We start from the raw sequence: 14,453 nt of genomic DNA, 5'->3' as shown, positions 1-14,453 counted from the left end.
ACAACACTCACAGCCCAGGCATTGGCGAAAATGTACTAATACCTTCAAATAGTGGCTCTTATTTTCATTGAAACATCTCAACTTATTCTGCATATTTGCCTTCTTCACTTGTTCAACAACTGCTGAAACAATGAAGACACATTTTAAGGTAGTGTGGCCGAGCGGTCTAAGGCGCTGGATTAAGGCTCCAGTCTCTCAAGAGACATGGGTTCAAATCCCACCACTGCCATTTGATAATGTAAGGTATCTGGTAAAGACAGTAAGTTGCATGCAGCTCTTGTTAACATAGTTAAGTGTATTAACCTTGGTGAACTTGTGTGAGATAACCAATATTACCAAAAAGGTCAGTGGCCACTTGGCTTGCTCCATGCTGACTCACATAGCCATGTTTTTCGATGATTAATGTGAAATATGAACCAAGCAGTCTCAATCAAGAATCTCAGTTTGCAAACATTTCCAACCCAAGCAAAGTCAACTGTTAAATATTGCTCTTTTGACTGATTGGTTGAAGGTATTTCCATTGAAGCTCTGGTTGCTGTTGAATGTACAATGAACATTGCCAGTTGACTACTTAAATGGGAACTTGTTTACAACCACTGAGCAAAGTAGGAGCAGAGTTTGAAGATGAGGTAGTGTGGCCGAGTGGTCGAAGGCGCTGGATTTAGGCTTCAGTCTCTATGGAGGTGTGGGTTCAAATCCCACCACTGCCATCCTTTCTGGACTTGCCTTTAAGATTGCTGGAAAAAATGTGTTCACATAGGCAGTTCTCCTTTGGGCAACTCCAGGTAAGTTAGAAGTGTGGGTGCCCCCAAAAAAGTGGAACCTTAAGGATTCTTGGAGGGAATTGCGAAAATCACTAGAAAGAAGTGCACGGTCCCCCAAATGCATAAATTTGCACCCTTTAAGCTGCTGAACTTTTGGTTCCCACGGGTTCCCAAAGATTCCCACAATTAGTGAAAGACAGATGTTAAAGCCCCAGGACTTGCTGAGCGAGCAGAGTGGCGCAGCGGAAGCGTGCTGGGCCCATAACCCAGAGGTCGATGGATCGAAACCATCCTCTGCTAAGTGTAAATACTTTGGGCCTGCAAGGCTCCATGCTGTCTTCATCCTTTCCTTTCATAATCACATTGCCATGTTTTCACTTGGTTCCCAGTGTAAAGTTACACAATATCACTATTTTCACAACACTCACAGCCCAGGCATTGGCGAAAATGTACTAATACCTTCAAATAGTGGCTCTTATTTTCATTGAAACATCTCAACTTATTCTGCATATTTGCCTTCTTCACTTGTTCAACAACTGCTGAAACAATGAAGAGACATTTTAAGGTAGTGTGGCCGAGCGGTCTAAGGAGCTGGATTAAGGCTCCAGTCTCTCAGGAGGCGTGGGTTCAAATCCCACCAATGCCATTTGATAATGTAAGATATCTGGTAAAGACAGTAAGTTGCATGTACCTCTTGTTAACATAGCTAAGTGTATTAAACTTGTGTGAGGTAACCAATATTACCAAAAGGGTCAGTGGCCACTTGGCTTGCTCCATGCTGACTCACATAGCCATGTTTTTCGATGATTAATGTGAAATATGAACCAAGCAGTCTCAATCAAGAATCTCAGTTTGCAAACATTTCCAACCCAAGCAAAGTCAACTGTTAAATATTGCTCTTTTGGCTGATTGGTTGAAGGTATTTCCATTGAAGCTCTGGTTGCTGTTGAATGTACAATGAACATTGCCAGTTGACTACTTAAATGGGAACTTGTTTACAACCACTGAGCAGAGTAAGAGCAGAGTTTAAAGATGCGGTACTGTGGCCGAGTGGTCGAAGGCGCTGGATTTAGGCTCCAGTCTCTATGGAGGCGTGGGTTCAAATCCCACCACTGCCATCCTTTCTGGACTTGCCTTTAAGATTGCTGGAAGAAATGTGTTCACATAGGCAGTTCTCCTTTGGGCAACTCCAGGTAAGTTAGAAGTGTGGGTGCCCCCAAAAAAGTGGAACCTTAAGGATTCTTGGAGGGAATTGCGAAAATCACTAGAAAGAAGTGCACGGTCCCCCAAATGCATAAATTTGCACCCTTTAAGCTGCTGAACTTTTGGTTCCCACGGGTTCCCAAAGATTCCCACAATTAGTGAATGACAGATGTTAAAGCCCCAGGACTTGTTGAGAGAGCAGAGTGGCGCAGCGGAAGCGTGCTGGGCCCATAACCCAGAGGTCGATGGATCGAAACCATCCTCTGCTAATTGTAAAGGCTTTAGATCGGGAGGATGAGTCCATCCTCTTGGACTTACCTTCAAGAGTCCTGGAGGAAATTTTGGAAATCACTAGAAAGAAGCTAACTTAACTTTGAAACCTGTAAGCTACTGAAACATTGGTTCCCACAGGTTCCCAAAGATGCCCATGATTATTAAAGCACAGATTTGGAAATCCCAAGTTGTGGAAAGGCGAGCAGAGTTGCGCAGCGGAAGCGTGCTGGGCCCATAACCCAGAGGTCGATGGATCGAAACCATCGTCTGCTAAGTGTAAATACTTTGGACCTGCAAGGCTCCATGCTGTCTTCATTCTTTCCTTTCATAATCACATTGCCATGTTTTCACTTGGTTCCCAGTGTAAAGTTACACAATGCCACTACATCACTATTTTCACAACACTCACAGCCCAGGCATTGGCGAAAATGTACTAATACCTTCAAATAGTGGCTCTTATTTTCATTGAAACATCTCAACTTATTCTGCATATTTGCCTTCTTCACTTGTTCAACAACTGCTGAAACAATGAAGACACATTTTAAGGTAGTGTGGCCGAGCGGTCTAAGGCGCTGGATTAAGGCTCCAGTCTCTCAGGAGGCGTGGGTTCAAATCCCACCACTGCCATCCTTTCTGGACTTGCCTTTAAGATTGCTGGAAGAAATGTGTTCACATAGGCAGTTCTCCTTTGGGCAACTCCAGGGAAGTTAGAAGTGTGGGTTCCCCCAAAAAAGTGGAACCTTAAGGATTCTTGGAGGGAATTGCGAAAATCACTAGAAAGAAGTGCACGGTCCCCCAAATGCATAAATTTGCACCCTCTAAGCTGCTGAACTTTTGGTTCCCACGGGTTCCCAAAGATTCCCACAATTAGTGAAAGACAGATGTTACAGCCCCAGGACTTCTTGAGCGAGCAGAGTGGCGCAGCGGAAGCGTGCTGGGCCCATAACCCAGAGGTCGATGGATCGAAACCATCCTCTGCTAGTTGTAAAGGCTTTGGATCGGGAGGATGAATCCATCCTCTTGGACTTACCTTCAAGAGTCCAGGAGGAAATTTTGGAAATCACTAGAAAGAAGCTAACTTAACTTTGAAACCTGTAAGCTACTGAAACATTGGTTCCCACAGGTTCCCAAAGATGCCCATGATTAGTAAAGCACAGATTTGGAAGTCCCAAGTTGTGGAAAGGCGAGCAGAGTGGCGCAGCGGAAGCGGGCTGGGCCCATAACCCAGAGGTCGATGGATCGAAACCATCCTCTGCTAAGTGTAAATAATTTGGGCCTGCAAGGCTCCATGCTGTCTTCATCCTTTCCTTTCATAATCACATTGCCATGTTTTCACTTGGTTCCCAGTGTAAAGTTACACAATATCACTATTTTCACAACACTCACAGCCCAGGCATTGGCGAAAATGTACTAATACCTTCAAATAGTGGCTCTTATTTTCATTGAAACATCTCAACTTATTCTGCATATTTGCCTTCTTCACTTGTTCAACAACTGCTGAAACAATGAAGACACATTTTAAGGTAGTGTGGCCGAGCGGTCTAAGGCGCTGGATTAAGGCTCCAGTCTCTCAGGAGGCGTGGGTTCAAATCCCACCAATGCCATTTGATAATGTAAGATATCTGGTAAAGACAGTAAGTTGCATGCACCTCTTGTTAACATAGCTAAGTGTATTAAACTTGTGTGAGGTAACCAATATTACCAAAAGGGTCAGTGGCCACTTGGCTTGCTCCATGCTGACTCACATAGCCATGTTTTTCGATGATTAATGTGAAATATGAACCAAGCAGTCTCAATCAAGAATCTCAGTTTGCAAACATTTCCAACCCAAGCAAAGTCAACTGTTAAATATTGCTCTTTTGGCTGATTGGTTGAAGGTATTTCCATTGAAGCTCTGGTTGCTGTTGAATGTACAATGAACATTGCCAGTTGATTACTTAAATGGGAACTTGTTTACAACCACTGAGCAGAGTAAGAGCAGAGTTTAAAGATGCGGTACTGTGGCCGAGTGGTCGAAGGCGCTGGATTTAGGCTCCAGTCTCTATGGAGGCGTGGGTTCAAATCCCACCACTGCCATCCTTTCTGGACTTGCCTTTAAGATTGTTGGAAGAAATGTGTTCACATAGGCAGTTCTCCTTTGGGCAACTCCAGGTAAGTTAGAAGTGTGGGTGCCCCCAAAAAAGTGGAACCTTAAGGATTCTTGGAGGGAATTGCGAAAATCACTAGAAAGAAGTGCACGGTCCCCCAAATGCATAAATTTGCACCATTTAAGCTGCTGAACTTTTGGTTCCCACGGGTTCCCAAAGATTCCCACAATTAGTGAAAGACAGATGTTACAGCCCCAGGACTTGTTGAGCGAGCAGAGTGGCGCAGCGGAAGCGTGCTGGGCCCATAACCCAGAGGTCGATGGATCGAAACCATCCTCTGCTAGTTGTAAAGGCTTTAGATCGGGAGGATGAGTCCATCCTCTTGGACTTACCTTCAAGAGTCCTGGAGGAAATTTTGGAAATCACTAGAAAGAAGCTAACTTAACTTTGAAACCTGTAAGCTACTGAAACATTGGTTCCCACAGGTTCCCAAAGATACCCATGATTAGTAAAGCACAGATTTGGAAGTCCCAAGTTGTGGAAAGGCGAGCAGAGTGGCGCAGCGGAAGCGTGCTGGGCCCATAACCCAGAGGTCAATGGATCGAAACCATCCTCTGCTAAGTGTAAATACTTTGGGCCTGCAAGGCTCCATGCTGTCTTCATCCTTTCCTTTCATAATCACATTGCCATGCTTTCACTTGGTTCCCCAGTGTAAAGTTACACAATGCCACTACATCACTATTTTCACAACACTCACAGCCCAGGCATTGGCGAAAATGTACTAATACCTTCAAATAGTGGCTCTTATTTTCATTGAAACATCTCAACTTATTCTGCATATTTGCCTTCTTCACTTGTTCAACAACTGCTGAAACAATGAAGACACATTTTAAGGTAGTGTGGCCGAGCGGTCTAAGGCGCTGGATTAAGGCTCCAGTCTCTCAGGAGGCGTGGGTTCAAATCCCACCACTGCCATCCTTTCTGGACTTGCCTTTAAGATTGCTGGAAGAAATGTGTTCACATAGGCAGTTCTCCTTTGGGCAACTCCAGGGAAGTTAGAAGTGTGGGTTCCCCCAAAAAAGTGGAACCTTAAGGATTCTTGGAGGGAATTGCGAAAATCACTAGAAAGAAGTGCACGGTCCCCCAAATGCATAAATTTGCACCCTCTAAGCTGCTGAACTTTTGGTTCCCACGGGTTCCCAAAGATTCCCACAATTAGTGAAAGACAGATGTTACAGCCCCAGGACTTCTTGAGCGAGCAGAGTGGCGCAGCGGAAGCGTGCTGGGCCCATAACCCAGAGGTCGATGGATCGAAACCATCCTCTGCTAGTTGTAAAGGCTTTGGATCGGGAGGATGAATCCATCCTCTTGGACTTACCTTCAAGAGTCCAGGAGGAAATTTTGGAAATCACTAGAAAGAAGCTAACTTAACTTTGAAACCTGTAAGCTACTGAAACATTGGTTCCCACAGGTTCCCAAAGATGCCCATGATTAGTAAAGCACAGATTTGGAAGTCCCAAGTTGTGGAAAGGCGAGCAGAGTGGCGCAGCGGAAGCGGGCTGGGCCCATAACCCAGAGGTCGATGGATCGAAACCATCCTCTGCTAAGTGTAAATAATTTGGGCCTGCAAGGCTCCATGCTGTCTTCATCCTTTCCTTTCATAATCACATTGCCATGTTTTCACTTGGTTCCCAGTGTAAAGTTACACAATATCACTATTTTCACAACACTCACAGCCCAGGCATTGGCGAAAATGTACTAATACCTTCAAATAGTGGCTCTTATTTTCATTGAAACATCTCAACTTATTCTGCATATTTGCCTTCTTCACTTGTTCAACAACTGCTGAAACAATGAAGACACATTTTAAGGTAGTGTGGCCGAGCGGTCTAAGGCGCTGGATTAAGGCTCCAGTCTCTCAGGAGGCGTGGGTTCAAATCCCACCAATGCCATTTGATAATGTAAGATATCTGGTAAAGACAGTAAGTTGCATGCACCTCTTGTTAACATAGCTAAGTGTATTAAACTTGTGTGAGGTAACCAATATTACCAAAAGGGTCAGTGGCCACTTGGCTTGCTCCATGCTGACTCACATAGCCATGTTTTTCGATGATTAATGTGAAATATGAACCAAGCAGTCTCAATCAAGAATCTCAGTTTGCAAACATTTCCAACCCAAGCAAAGTCAACTGTTAAATATTGCTCTTTTGGCTGATTGGTTGAAGGTATTTCCATTGAAGCTCTGGTTGCTGTTGAATGTACAATGAACATTGCCAGTTGATTACTTAAATGGGAACTTGTTTACAACCACTGAGCAGAGTAAGAGCAGAGTTTAAAGATGCGGTACTGTGGCCGAGTGGTCGAAGGCGCTGGATTTAGGCTCCAGTCTCTATGGAGGCGTGGGTTCAAATCCCACCACTGCCATCCTTTCTGGACTTGCCTTTAAGATTGTTGGAAGAAATGTGTTCACATAGGCAGTTCTCCTTTGGGCAACTCCAGGTAAGTTAGAAGTGTGGGTGCCCCCAAAAAAGTGGAACCTTAAGGATTCTTGGAGGGAATTGCGAAAATCACTAGAAAGAAGTGCACGGTCCCCCAAATGCATAAATTTGCACCATTTAAGCTGCTGAACTTTTGGTTCCCACGGGTTCCCAAAGATTCCCACAATTAGTGAAAGACAGATGTTACAGCCCCAGGACTTGTTGAGCGAGCAGAGTGGCGCAGCGGAAGCGTGCTGGGCCCATAACCCAGAGGTCGATGGATCGAAACCATCCTCTGCTAGTTGTAAAGGCTTTAGATCGGGAGGATGAGTCCATCCTCTTGGACTTACCTTCAAGAGTCCTGGAGGAAATTTTGGAAATCACTAGAAAGAAGCTAACTTAACTTTGAAACCTGTAAGCTACTGAAACATTGGTTCCCACAGGTTCCCAAAGATACCCATGATTAGTAAAGCACAGATTTGGAAGTCCCAAGTTGTGGAAAGGCGAGCAGAGTGGCGCAGCGGAAGCGTGCTGGGCCCATAACCCAGAGGTCAATGGATCGAAACCATCCTCTGCTAAGTGTAAATACTTTGGGCCTGCAAGGCTCCATGCTGTCTTCATCCTTTCCTTTCATAATCACATTGCCATGCTTTCACTTGGTTCCCCAGTGTAAAGTTACACAATGCCACTACATCACTATTTTCACAACACTCACAGCCCAGGCATTGGCGAAAATGTACTAATACCTTCAAATAGTGGCTCTTATTTTCATTGAAACATCTCAACTTATTCTGCATATTTGCCTTCTTCACTTGTTCAACAACTGCTGAAACAATGAAGACACATTTTAAGGTAGTGTGGCCGAGCGGTCTAAGGCGCTGGATTAAGGCTCCAGTCTCTCAGGAGGCGTGGGTTCAAATCCCACCACTGCCATCCTTTCTGGACTTGCCTTTAAGATTGCTGGAAGAAATGTGTTCACATAGGCAGTTCTCCTTTGGGCAACTCCAGGGAAGTTAGAAGTGTGGGTTCCCCCAAAAAAGTGGAACCTTAAGGATTCTTGGAGGGAATTGCGAAAATCACTAGAAAGAAGTGCACGGTCCCCCAAATGCATAAATTTGCACCCTCTAAGCTGCTGAACTTTTGGTTCCCACGGGTTCCCAAAGATTCCCACAATTAGTGAAAGACAGATGTTACAGCCCCAGGACTTGTTGAGCGAGCAGAGTGGCGCAGCGGAAGCGTGCTGGGCCCATAACCCAGAGATCGATGGATCGAAACCATCCTCTGCTAGTTGTAAAGGCTTTGGATCGGGAGGATGAGTCCATCCTCTTGGACTTACATTCAAGAGTCCAGGAGGAAATTTTGGAAATCACTAGAAAGAAGCTAACTTAACTTTGAAACCTGTAAGCTACTGAAACATTGGTTCCCACAGGTTCCCAAAGATGCCCATGATTAGTAAAGTACAGATTTGGAAGTCCCAAGTTGTGGAAAGGCGAGCAGAGTGGCGCAGCGGAAGCGTGCTGGGCCCATAACCCAGAGGTCGATGGATCGAAACCATCCTCTGCTAAGTGTAAATACTTTGGGCCTGCAAGGCTCCATGCTGTCTTCATCCTTTCCTTTCATAATCACATTGGCATGTTTTCACTTGGTTCCCAGTGTAAAGTTACACAATATCACTATTTTCACAACACTCACAGCCCAGGCATTGGCGAAAATGTACTAATACCTTCAAATAGTGGCTCTTATTTTCATTGTAACATCTCAACTTATTCTGCATATTTGCCTTCTTCACTTGTTCAACAACTGCTGAAACAATGAAGAGACATTTTAAGGTAGTGTGGCCGAGCGGTCTAAGGCGCTGGATTAAGGCTCCAGTCTCTCAGGAGGCGTGGGTTCAAATCCCACCAATGCCATTTGATAATGTAAGATATCTGGTAAAGACAGTAAGTTGCATGCACCTCTTGTTAACATAGCTAAGTGTATTAAACTTGTGTGAGGTAACCAATATTACCAAAAGGGTCAGTGGCCACTTGGCTTGCTCCATGCTGACTCACATAGCCATGTTTTTCGATGATTAATGTGAAATATGAACCAAGCAGTCTCAATCAAGAATCTCAGTTTGCAAACATTTCCAACCCAAGCAAAGTCAACTGTTAAATATTGCTCTTTTGGCTGATTGGTTGAAGGTATTTCCATTGAAGCTCTGGTTGCTGTTGAATGTACAATGAACATTGCCAGTTGACTACTTAAATGGGAACTTGTTTACAACCACTGAGCAGAGTAAGAGCAGAGTTTAAAGATGCGGTACTGTGGCCGAGTGGTCGAAGGTGCTGGATTTAGGCTCCAGTCTCTATGGAGGCGTGGGTTCAAATCCCACCACTGCCATCCTTTCTGGACTTGCCTTTAAGATTGCTGGAAGAAATGTGTTCACATAGGCAGTTCTCCTTTGGGCAACTCCAGGTAAGTTAGAAGTGTGGGTGCCCCCAAAAAAGTGGAACCTTAAGGATTCTTGGAGGGAATTGCGAAAATCACTAGAAAGAAGTGCACGGTCCCCCAAATGCATAAATTTGCACCATTTAAGCTGCTGAACTTTTGGTTCCCACGGGTTCCCAAAGATTCCCACAATTAGTGAAAGACAGATGTTACAGCCGCAGGACTTGTTGAGCGAGCAGAGTGGCGCAGCGGAAGCGTGCTGGGCCCATAACCCAGAGGTCGATGGCTCGAAACCATCCTCTGCTAGTTGTAAAGGCTTTGGATCGGGAGGATGAGTCCATCCTCTTGGACTTACCTTCAAGAGTCCAGGAGGAAATTTTGGAAATCACTAGAAAGAAGCTAACTTAATTTTGAAACGTGTAAGCTACTGAAACATTGGTTCCCACAGGTTCCCAAAGATGCCCATGATTAGTAAAGCACAGATTTGGAAGTCCCAAGTTGTGGAAAGGCGAGCAGAGTGGCGCAGCGGAAGCGTGCTGGGCCCATAACCCAGAGGTCGATGGATCGAAACCATCCTCTGCTAAGTGTAAATAATTTGGGCCTGCAAGGCTCCATGCTGTCTTCATCCTTTCCTTTCATAATCACATTGCCATGCTTTCACTTGGTTCCCCAGTGTAAAGTTACACAATGCCACTACATCACTATTTTCACAACACTCACAGCCCAGGCATTGGAGAAAATGTACTAATACCTTCAAATAGTGGCTCTTATTTTCATTGAAACATCTCAACTTATTCTGCATATTTGCCTTCTTCACTTGTTCAACAACTGCTGAAACAATGAAGACACATTTTAAGGTAGTGTGGCCGAGCGGTCTAAGGCGCTGGATTAAGGCTCCAGTCTCTCAGGAGGCGTGGGTTCAAATCCCACCACTGCCATCCTTTCTGGACTTGCCTTTAAGATTGCTGGAAGAAATGTGTTCACATAGGCAGTTCTCCTTTGGGCAACTCCAGGTAAGTTAGAAGTGTGGGTGCCCCCAAAAAAGTGGAACCTTAAGGATTCTTGGAGGGAATTGCGAAAATCACTAGAAAGAAGTGCACGGTCCCCCAAATGCATAAATTTGCACCCTCTAAGCTGCTGAACTTTTGGTTCCCACGGGTTCCCAAAGATTCCCACAATTAGTAAAAGACAGATGTTACAGACCCAGGACTTGTTGAGCGAGCAGAGTGGCGCAGCGGAAGCGTGCTGGGCCCATAACCCAGAGGTCGATGGATCGAAACCATCCTCTGCTAGTTGTAAAGGCTTTGGATCGGGAGGATGAGTCCATCCTCTTGGACTTACCTTCAAGAGTCCAGGAGGAAATTTTGGAAATCACTAGAAAGAAGCTAACTTAACTTTGAAACCTGTAAGCTACTGAAACATTGGTTCCCACAGGTTCCCAAAGATGCCCATGATTAGTAAAGCACAGATTTGGAAGTCCCAAGTTGTGGAAAGGCGAGCAGAGTGGCGCAGCGGAAGCGTGCTGGGCCCATAACCCAGAGGTCGATGGATTGAAACCATCCTCTGCTAAGTGTAAATACTTTGGGCCTGCAAGGCTCCATGCTGTCTTCATCCTTTCCTTTCATAATCACATTGCCATGTTTTCACTTGGTTCCCAGTGTAAAATTACACAATATCACTATTTTCACAACACTCACAGCCCAGGCATTGGCGAAAATGTACTAATACCTTCAAATAGTGGCTCTTATTTTCATTGAAACATCTCAACTTATTCTGCATATTTGCCTTCTTCACTTGTTCAACAACTGCTGAAACAATGAAGACACATTTTAAGGTAGTGTGGCCGAGCGGTCTAAGGCGCTGGCTTAAGGCTCCAGTCTCTCAGGAGGCGTGGGTTCAAATCCCACCAATGCCATTTGATAATGTAAGATATCTGGTAAAGACAGTAAGTTGCATGCACCTCTTGTTAACATAGCTAAGTGTATTAAACTTGTGTGAGGTAACCAATATTACCAAAAGGGTCAGTGGCCACTTGGCTTGCTCCATGCTGACTCACATAGCCATGTTTTTCGATGATTAATGTGAAATATGAACCAAGCAGTCTCAATCAAGAATCTCAGTTTGCAAACATTTCCAACCCAAGCAAAGTCAACTGTTAAATATTGCTCTTTTGGCTGATTGGTTGAAGGTATTTCCATTGAAGCTCTGGTTGCTGTTGAATGTACAATGAACATTGCCAGTTGACTACTTAAATGGGAACTTGTTTACAACCACTGAGCAGAGTAAGAGCAGAGTTTAAAGATGCGGTACTGTGGCCGAGTGGTCGAAGGCGCTGGATTTAGGCTCCAGTCTCTATGGAGGCGTGGGTTCAAATCCCACCACTGCCATCCTTTCTGGACTTGCCTTTAAGATTGCTGGAAGAAATGTGTTCACATAGGCAGTTCTCCTTTGGGCAACTCCAGGTAAGTTAGAAGTGTGGGTGCCCCCAAAAAAGTGGAACCTTAAGGATTCTTGGAGGGAATTGCGAAAATCACTAGAAAGAAGTGCACGGTCCCCCAAATGCATAAATTTGCACCATTTAAGCTGCTGAACTTTTGGTTCCCACGGGTTCCCAAAGATTCCCACAATTAGTGAAAGACAGATGTTTCAGCCCCAGGACTTGTTGAGCGAGCAGAGTGGCGCAGCGGAAGCGTGCTGGGCCCATAACCCAGAGATCGATGGATCGAAACCATCCTCTGCTAGTTGTAAAGGCTTTAGATCGGGAGGATGAGTCCATCCTCTTGGACTTACCTTCAAGAGTCCAGGAGGAAATTTTGGAAATCACTAGAAAGAAGCTAACTTAACTTTGAAACCTGTAAGCTACTGAAACATTGGTTCCCACAGGTTCCCAAAGATACCCATGATTAGTAAAGCACAGATTTGGAAGTCCCAAGTTGTGGAAAGGCGAGCAGAGTGGCGCAGCGGAAGCGTGCTGGGCCCATAACCCAGAGGTCGATGGATCGAAACCATGCTCTGCTAAGTGTAAATACTTTGGGCCTGCAAGGCTCCATGCTGTCTTCATCCTTTCCTTTCATAATCACATTGCCATGTTTTCACTTGGTTCCCCAGTGTAAAGTTAAACAATGCCACTACATCACTATTTTCACAACACTCACAGCCCAGGCATTGGCGAAAATGTACTAATACCTTCAAATAGTGGCTCTTATTTTCATTGAAACATCTCAACTTATTCTGCATATTTGCCTTCTTCACTTGTTCAACAACTGCTGAAACAATGAAGACACATTTTAAGGTAGTGTGGCCGAGCGGTCTAAGGCGCTGGATTAAGGCTCCAGTCTCTCAGGAGGCGTGGGTTCAAATCCCACCACTGCCATTTGATAATGTAAGGTATCTGGTAAAGACAGTAAGTTGCATGCAGCTCTTGTTAACATAGTTAAGTGTATTAACCTTGGTGAACTTGTGTGAGGTAACCAATATTACCAAAAGGGTCAGTGGCCACTTGGCTTCCTCCATGCTGACTCACATAGCCATGTTTTTCGATGATTAATGTGAAATCTGAACCAAGCAGTCTCAATCAAGAATCTCAGTTTGCAAACATTTCCAACCCAAGCAAAGTCAACTGTTAAATATTGCTCTTTTGACTGATTGGTTGAAGGTATTTCCATTGAAGCTCTGGTTGCTGTTGAATGTACAATGAACATTGCCAGTTGACTACTTAAATGGGAACTTGTTTACAACCACTGAGCAGAGTAAGAGCAGAGTTTAACGATGAGGTAGTGTGGCGGAGTGGTCGAAGGCGCTGGATTTAGGCTCCAGTCTCTATGGAGGCGTGGGTTCAAATCCCACCACTGCCATCCTTTCTGGACTTGCCTTTAAGATTGCTGGAAGAAATGTGTTCACATAGGCAGTTCTCCTTTGGGCAACTCCAGGTAAGTTAGAAGTGTGGGTGCCCCCAAAAAAGTGGAACCTTAAGGATTCTTGGAGGGAATTGCGAAAATCACTAGAAAGAAGTGCACGGTCCCCCAAATGCATAAATTTGCACCCTTTAAGCTGCTGAACTTTTGGTTCCCACGGGTTCCCAAAGATTCCCACAATTAGTGAAAGACAGATGTTAAAGCCCCAGGACTTGTTGAGCGAGCAGAGTGGCGCAGCGGAAGCGTGCTGGGCCCATAACCCAGAGGTCGATGGATCGAAACCATCCTCTGCTAGTTGTAAAGGCTTTAGATCGGGAGGATGAGTCCATCCTCTTGGACTTACCTTCAAGAGTCCTGGAGGAAATTTTGGAAATCACTAGAAAGAAGCTAACTTAACTTTGAAACCTGTAAGCTACTGAAACATTGGTTCCCACAGGTTCCCAAAGATGCCCATGATTAGTAAAGCACAGATTTGGAAGTCCCAAGTTGTGGAAAGGCGAGCAGAGTGGCGCAGCGGAAGCGTGCTGGGCCCATAACCCAGAGGTCGATGGATCGAAACCATCCTCTGCTAAGTGTAAATGCTTTGGGCCTGCAAGGCTCCATGCTGTCTTCATCCTTTCCTTTCATAATCACATTGCCATGTTTTCACTTGGTTCCCAGTGTAAAGTTACACAATGCCACTACATCACTATTTTCACAACACTCACAGCCCAGGCATTGGCGAAAATGTACTAATACCTTCAAATAGTGGCTCTTATTTTCATTGAAACATCTCAACTTATTCTGCATATTTGCCTTCTTCACTTGTTCAACAACTGCTGAAACAATGAAGACACATTTTAAGGTAGTGTGGCCGAGCGGTCTAAGGCGCTGGATTAAGGCTCCAGTCTCTCAGGAGGCGTGGGTTCAAATCCCACCACTGCCATTTGATAATGTAAGGTATCTGGTAAAGACAGTAAGTTGCATGCAGCTCTTGTTAACATAGTTAAGTGTATTAACCTTGGTGAACTTGTGTGAGGTAACCAATATTACCAAAAGGGTCAGTGGCCACTTGGCTTCCTCCATGCTGACTCACATAGCCATGTTTTTCGATGATTAATGTGAAATCTGAACCAAGCAGTCTCAATCAAGAATCTCAGTTTGCAAACATTTCCAACCCAAGCAAAGTCAACTGTTAAATATTGCTCTTTTGACTGATTGGTTGAAGGTATTTCCATTGAAGCTCTGGTTGCTGTTGAATGTACAATGAACATTGCCAGTTGACTACTTAAATGGGAACTTGTTTACAACCACTGAGCAGAGTAA

At 44.7% G+C, this 14,453-nt stretch overlaps 19 non-coding genes across 19 annotated transcripts; all 19 read left to right on the top strand.

The window, feature by feature from the left end:
- The first annotated feature begins 147 nt into the window (after positions 1–147).
- trnal-aag (transfer RNA leucine (anticodon AAG)) lies at positions 148–229 on the top strand. Its single transcript has one exon. It is a non-coding gene; the product is annotated as a tRNA-Leu (tRNA).
- A 399-nt stretch (positions 230–628) lies between these two features.
- trnal-uag (transfer RNA leucine (anticodon UAG)) lies at positions 629–710 on the top strand. Its single transcript has one exon. It is a non-coding gene; the product is annotated as a tRNA-Leu (tRNA).
- Positions 711–1,328: 618 nt separating this feature from the next.
- On the top strand, positions 1,329–1,410 carry trnal-aag (transfer RNA leucine (anticodon AAG)). Its single transcript has one exon. It is a non-coding gene; the product is annotated as a tRNA-Leu (tRNA).
- A 390-nt stretch (positions 1,411–1,800) lies between these two features.
- Positions 1,801–1,882, top strand: trnal-uag (transfer RNA leucine (anticodon UAG)). The gene has a single exon. It is a non-coding gene; the product is annotated as a tRNA-Leu (tRNA).
- A 903-nt stretch (positions 1,883–2,785) lies between these two features.
- Positions 2,786–2,867, top strand: trnal-aag (transfer RNA leucine (anticodon AAG)). The gene has a single exon. It is a non-coding gene; the product is annotated as a tRNA-Leu (tRNA).
- An 895-nt stretch (positions 2,868–3,762) lies between these two features.
- Positions 3,763–3,844, top strand: trnal-aag (transfer RNA leucine (anticodon AAG)). The gene has a single exon. It is a non-coding gene; the product is annotated as a tRNA-Leu (tRNA).
- A 390-nt stretch (positions 3,845–4,234) lies between these two features.
- On the top strand, positions 4,235–4,316 carry trnal-uag (transfer RNA leucine (anticodon UAG)). The gene has a single exon. It is a non-coding gene; the product is annotated as a tRNA-Leu (tRNA).
- A 904-nt stretch (positions 4,317–5,220) lies between these two features.
- trnal-aag (transfer RNA leucine (anticodon AAG)) lies at positions 5,221–5,302 on the top strand. The gene has a single exon. It is a non-coding gene; the product is annotated as a tRNA-Leu (tRNA).
- An 895-nt stretch (positions 5,303–6,197) lies between these two features.
- trnal-aag (transfer RNA leucine (anticodon AAG)) lies at positions 6,198–6,279 on the top strand. Its single transcript has one exon. It is a non-coding gene; the product is annotated as a tRNA-Leu (tRNA).
- A 390-nt stretch (positions 6,280–6,669) lies between these two features.
- Positions 6,670–6,751, top strand: trnal-uag (transfer RNA leucine (anticodon UAG)). The gene has a single exon. It is a non-coding gene; the product is annotated as a tRNA-Leu (tRNA).
- A 904-nt stretch (positions 6,752–7,655) lies between these two features.
- trnal-aag (transfer RNA leucine (anticodon AAG)) lies at positions 7,656–7,737 on the top strand. The gene has a single exon. It is a non-coding gene; the product is annotated as a tRNA-Leu (tRNA).
- An 895-nt stretch (positions 7,738–8,632) lies between these two features.
- On the top strand, positions 8,633–8,714 carry trnal-aag (transfer RNA leucine (anticodon AAG)). The gene has a single exon. It is a non-coding gene; the product is annotated as a tRNA-Leu (tRNA).
- A 390-nt stretch (positions 8,715–9,104) lies between these two features.
- On the top strand, positions 9,105–9,186 carry trnal-uag (transfer RNA leucine (anticodon UAG)). Its single transcript has one exon. It is a non-coding gene; the product is annotated as a tRNA-Leu (tRNA).
- Positions 9,187–10,090: 904 nt separating this feature from the next.
- trnal-aag (transfer RNA leucine (anticodon AAG)) lies at positions 10,091–10,172 on the top strand. The gene has a single exon. It is a non-coding gene; the product is annotated as a tRNA-Leu (tRNA).
- An 895-nt stretch (positions 10,173–11,067) lies between these two features.
- trnal-aag (transfer RNA leucine (anticodon AAG)) lies at positions 11,068–11,149 on the top strand. Its single transcript has one exon. It is a non-coding gene; the product is annotated as a tRNA-Leu (tRNA).
- Positions 11,150–11,539: 390 nt separating this feature from the next.
- trnal-uag (transfer RNA leucine (anticodon UAG)) lies at positions 11,540–11,621 on the top strand. The gene has a single exon. It is a non-coding gene; the product is annotated as a tRNA-Leu (tRNA).
- Positions 11,622–12,525: 904 nt separating this feature from the next.
- trnal-aag (transfer RNA leucine (anticodon AAG)) lies at positions 12,526–12,607 on the top strand. Its single transcript has one exon. It is a non-coding gene; the product is annotated as a tRNA-Leu (tRNA).
- A 399-nt stretch (positions 12,608–13,006) lies between these two features.
- trnal-uag (transfer RNA leucine (anticodon UAG)) lies at positions 13,007–13,088 on the top strand. The gene has a single exon. It is a non-coding gene; the product is annotated as a tRNA-Leu (tRNA).
- Positions 13,089–13,991: 903 nt separating this feature from the next.
- trnal-aag (transfer RNA leucine (anticodon AAG)) lies at positions 13,992–14,073 on the top strand. The gene has a single exon. It is a non-coding gene; the product is annotated as a tRNA-Leu (tRNA).
- Positions 14,074–14,453: the final 380 nt, after the last annotated feature.

The sequence above is a fragment of the Sebastes fasciatus genome, chromosome 10, assembly GCF_043250625.1.
Source record: "Sebastes fasciatus isolate fSebFas1 chromosome 10, fSebFas1.pri, whole genome shotgun sequence".
Taxonomy (NCBI): domain Eukaryota; kingdom Metazoa; phylum Chordata; class Actinopteri; order Perciformes; family Sebastidae; genus Sebastes; species Sebastes fasciatus.
This window is presented reverse-complemented; position numbering and strand designations above follow the sequence as displayed.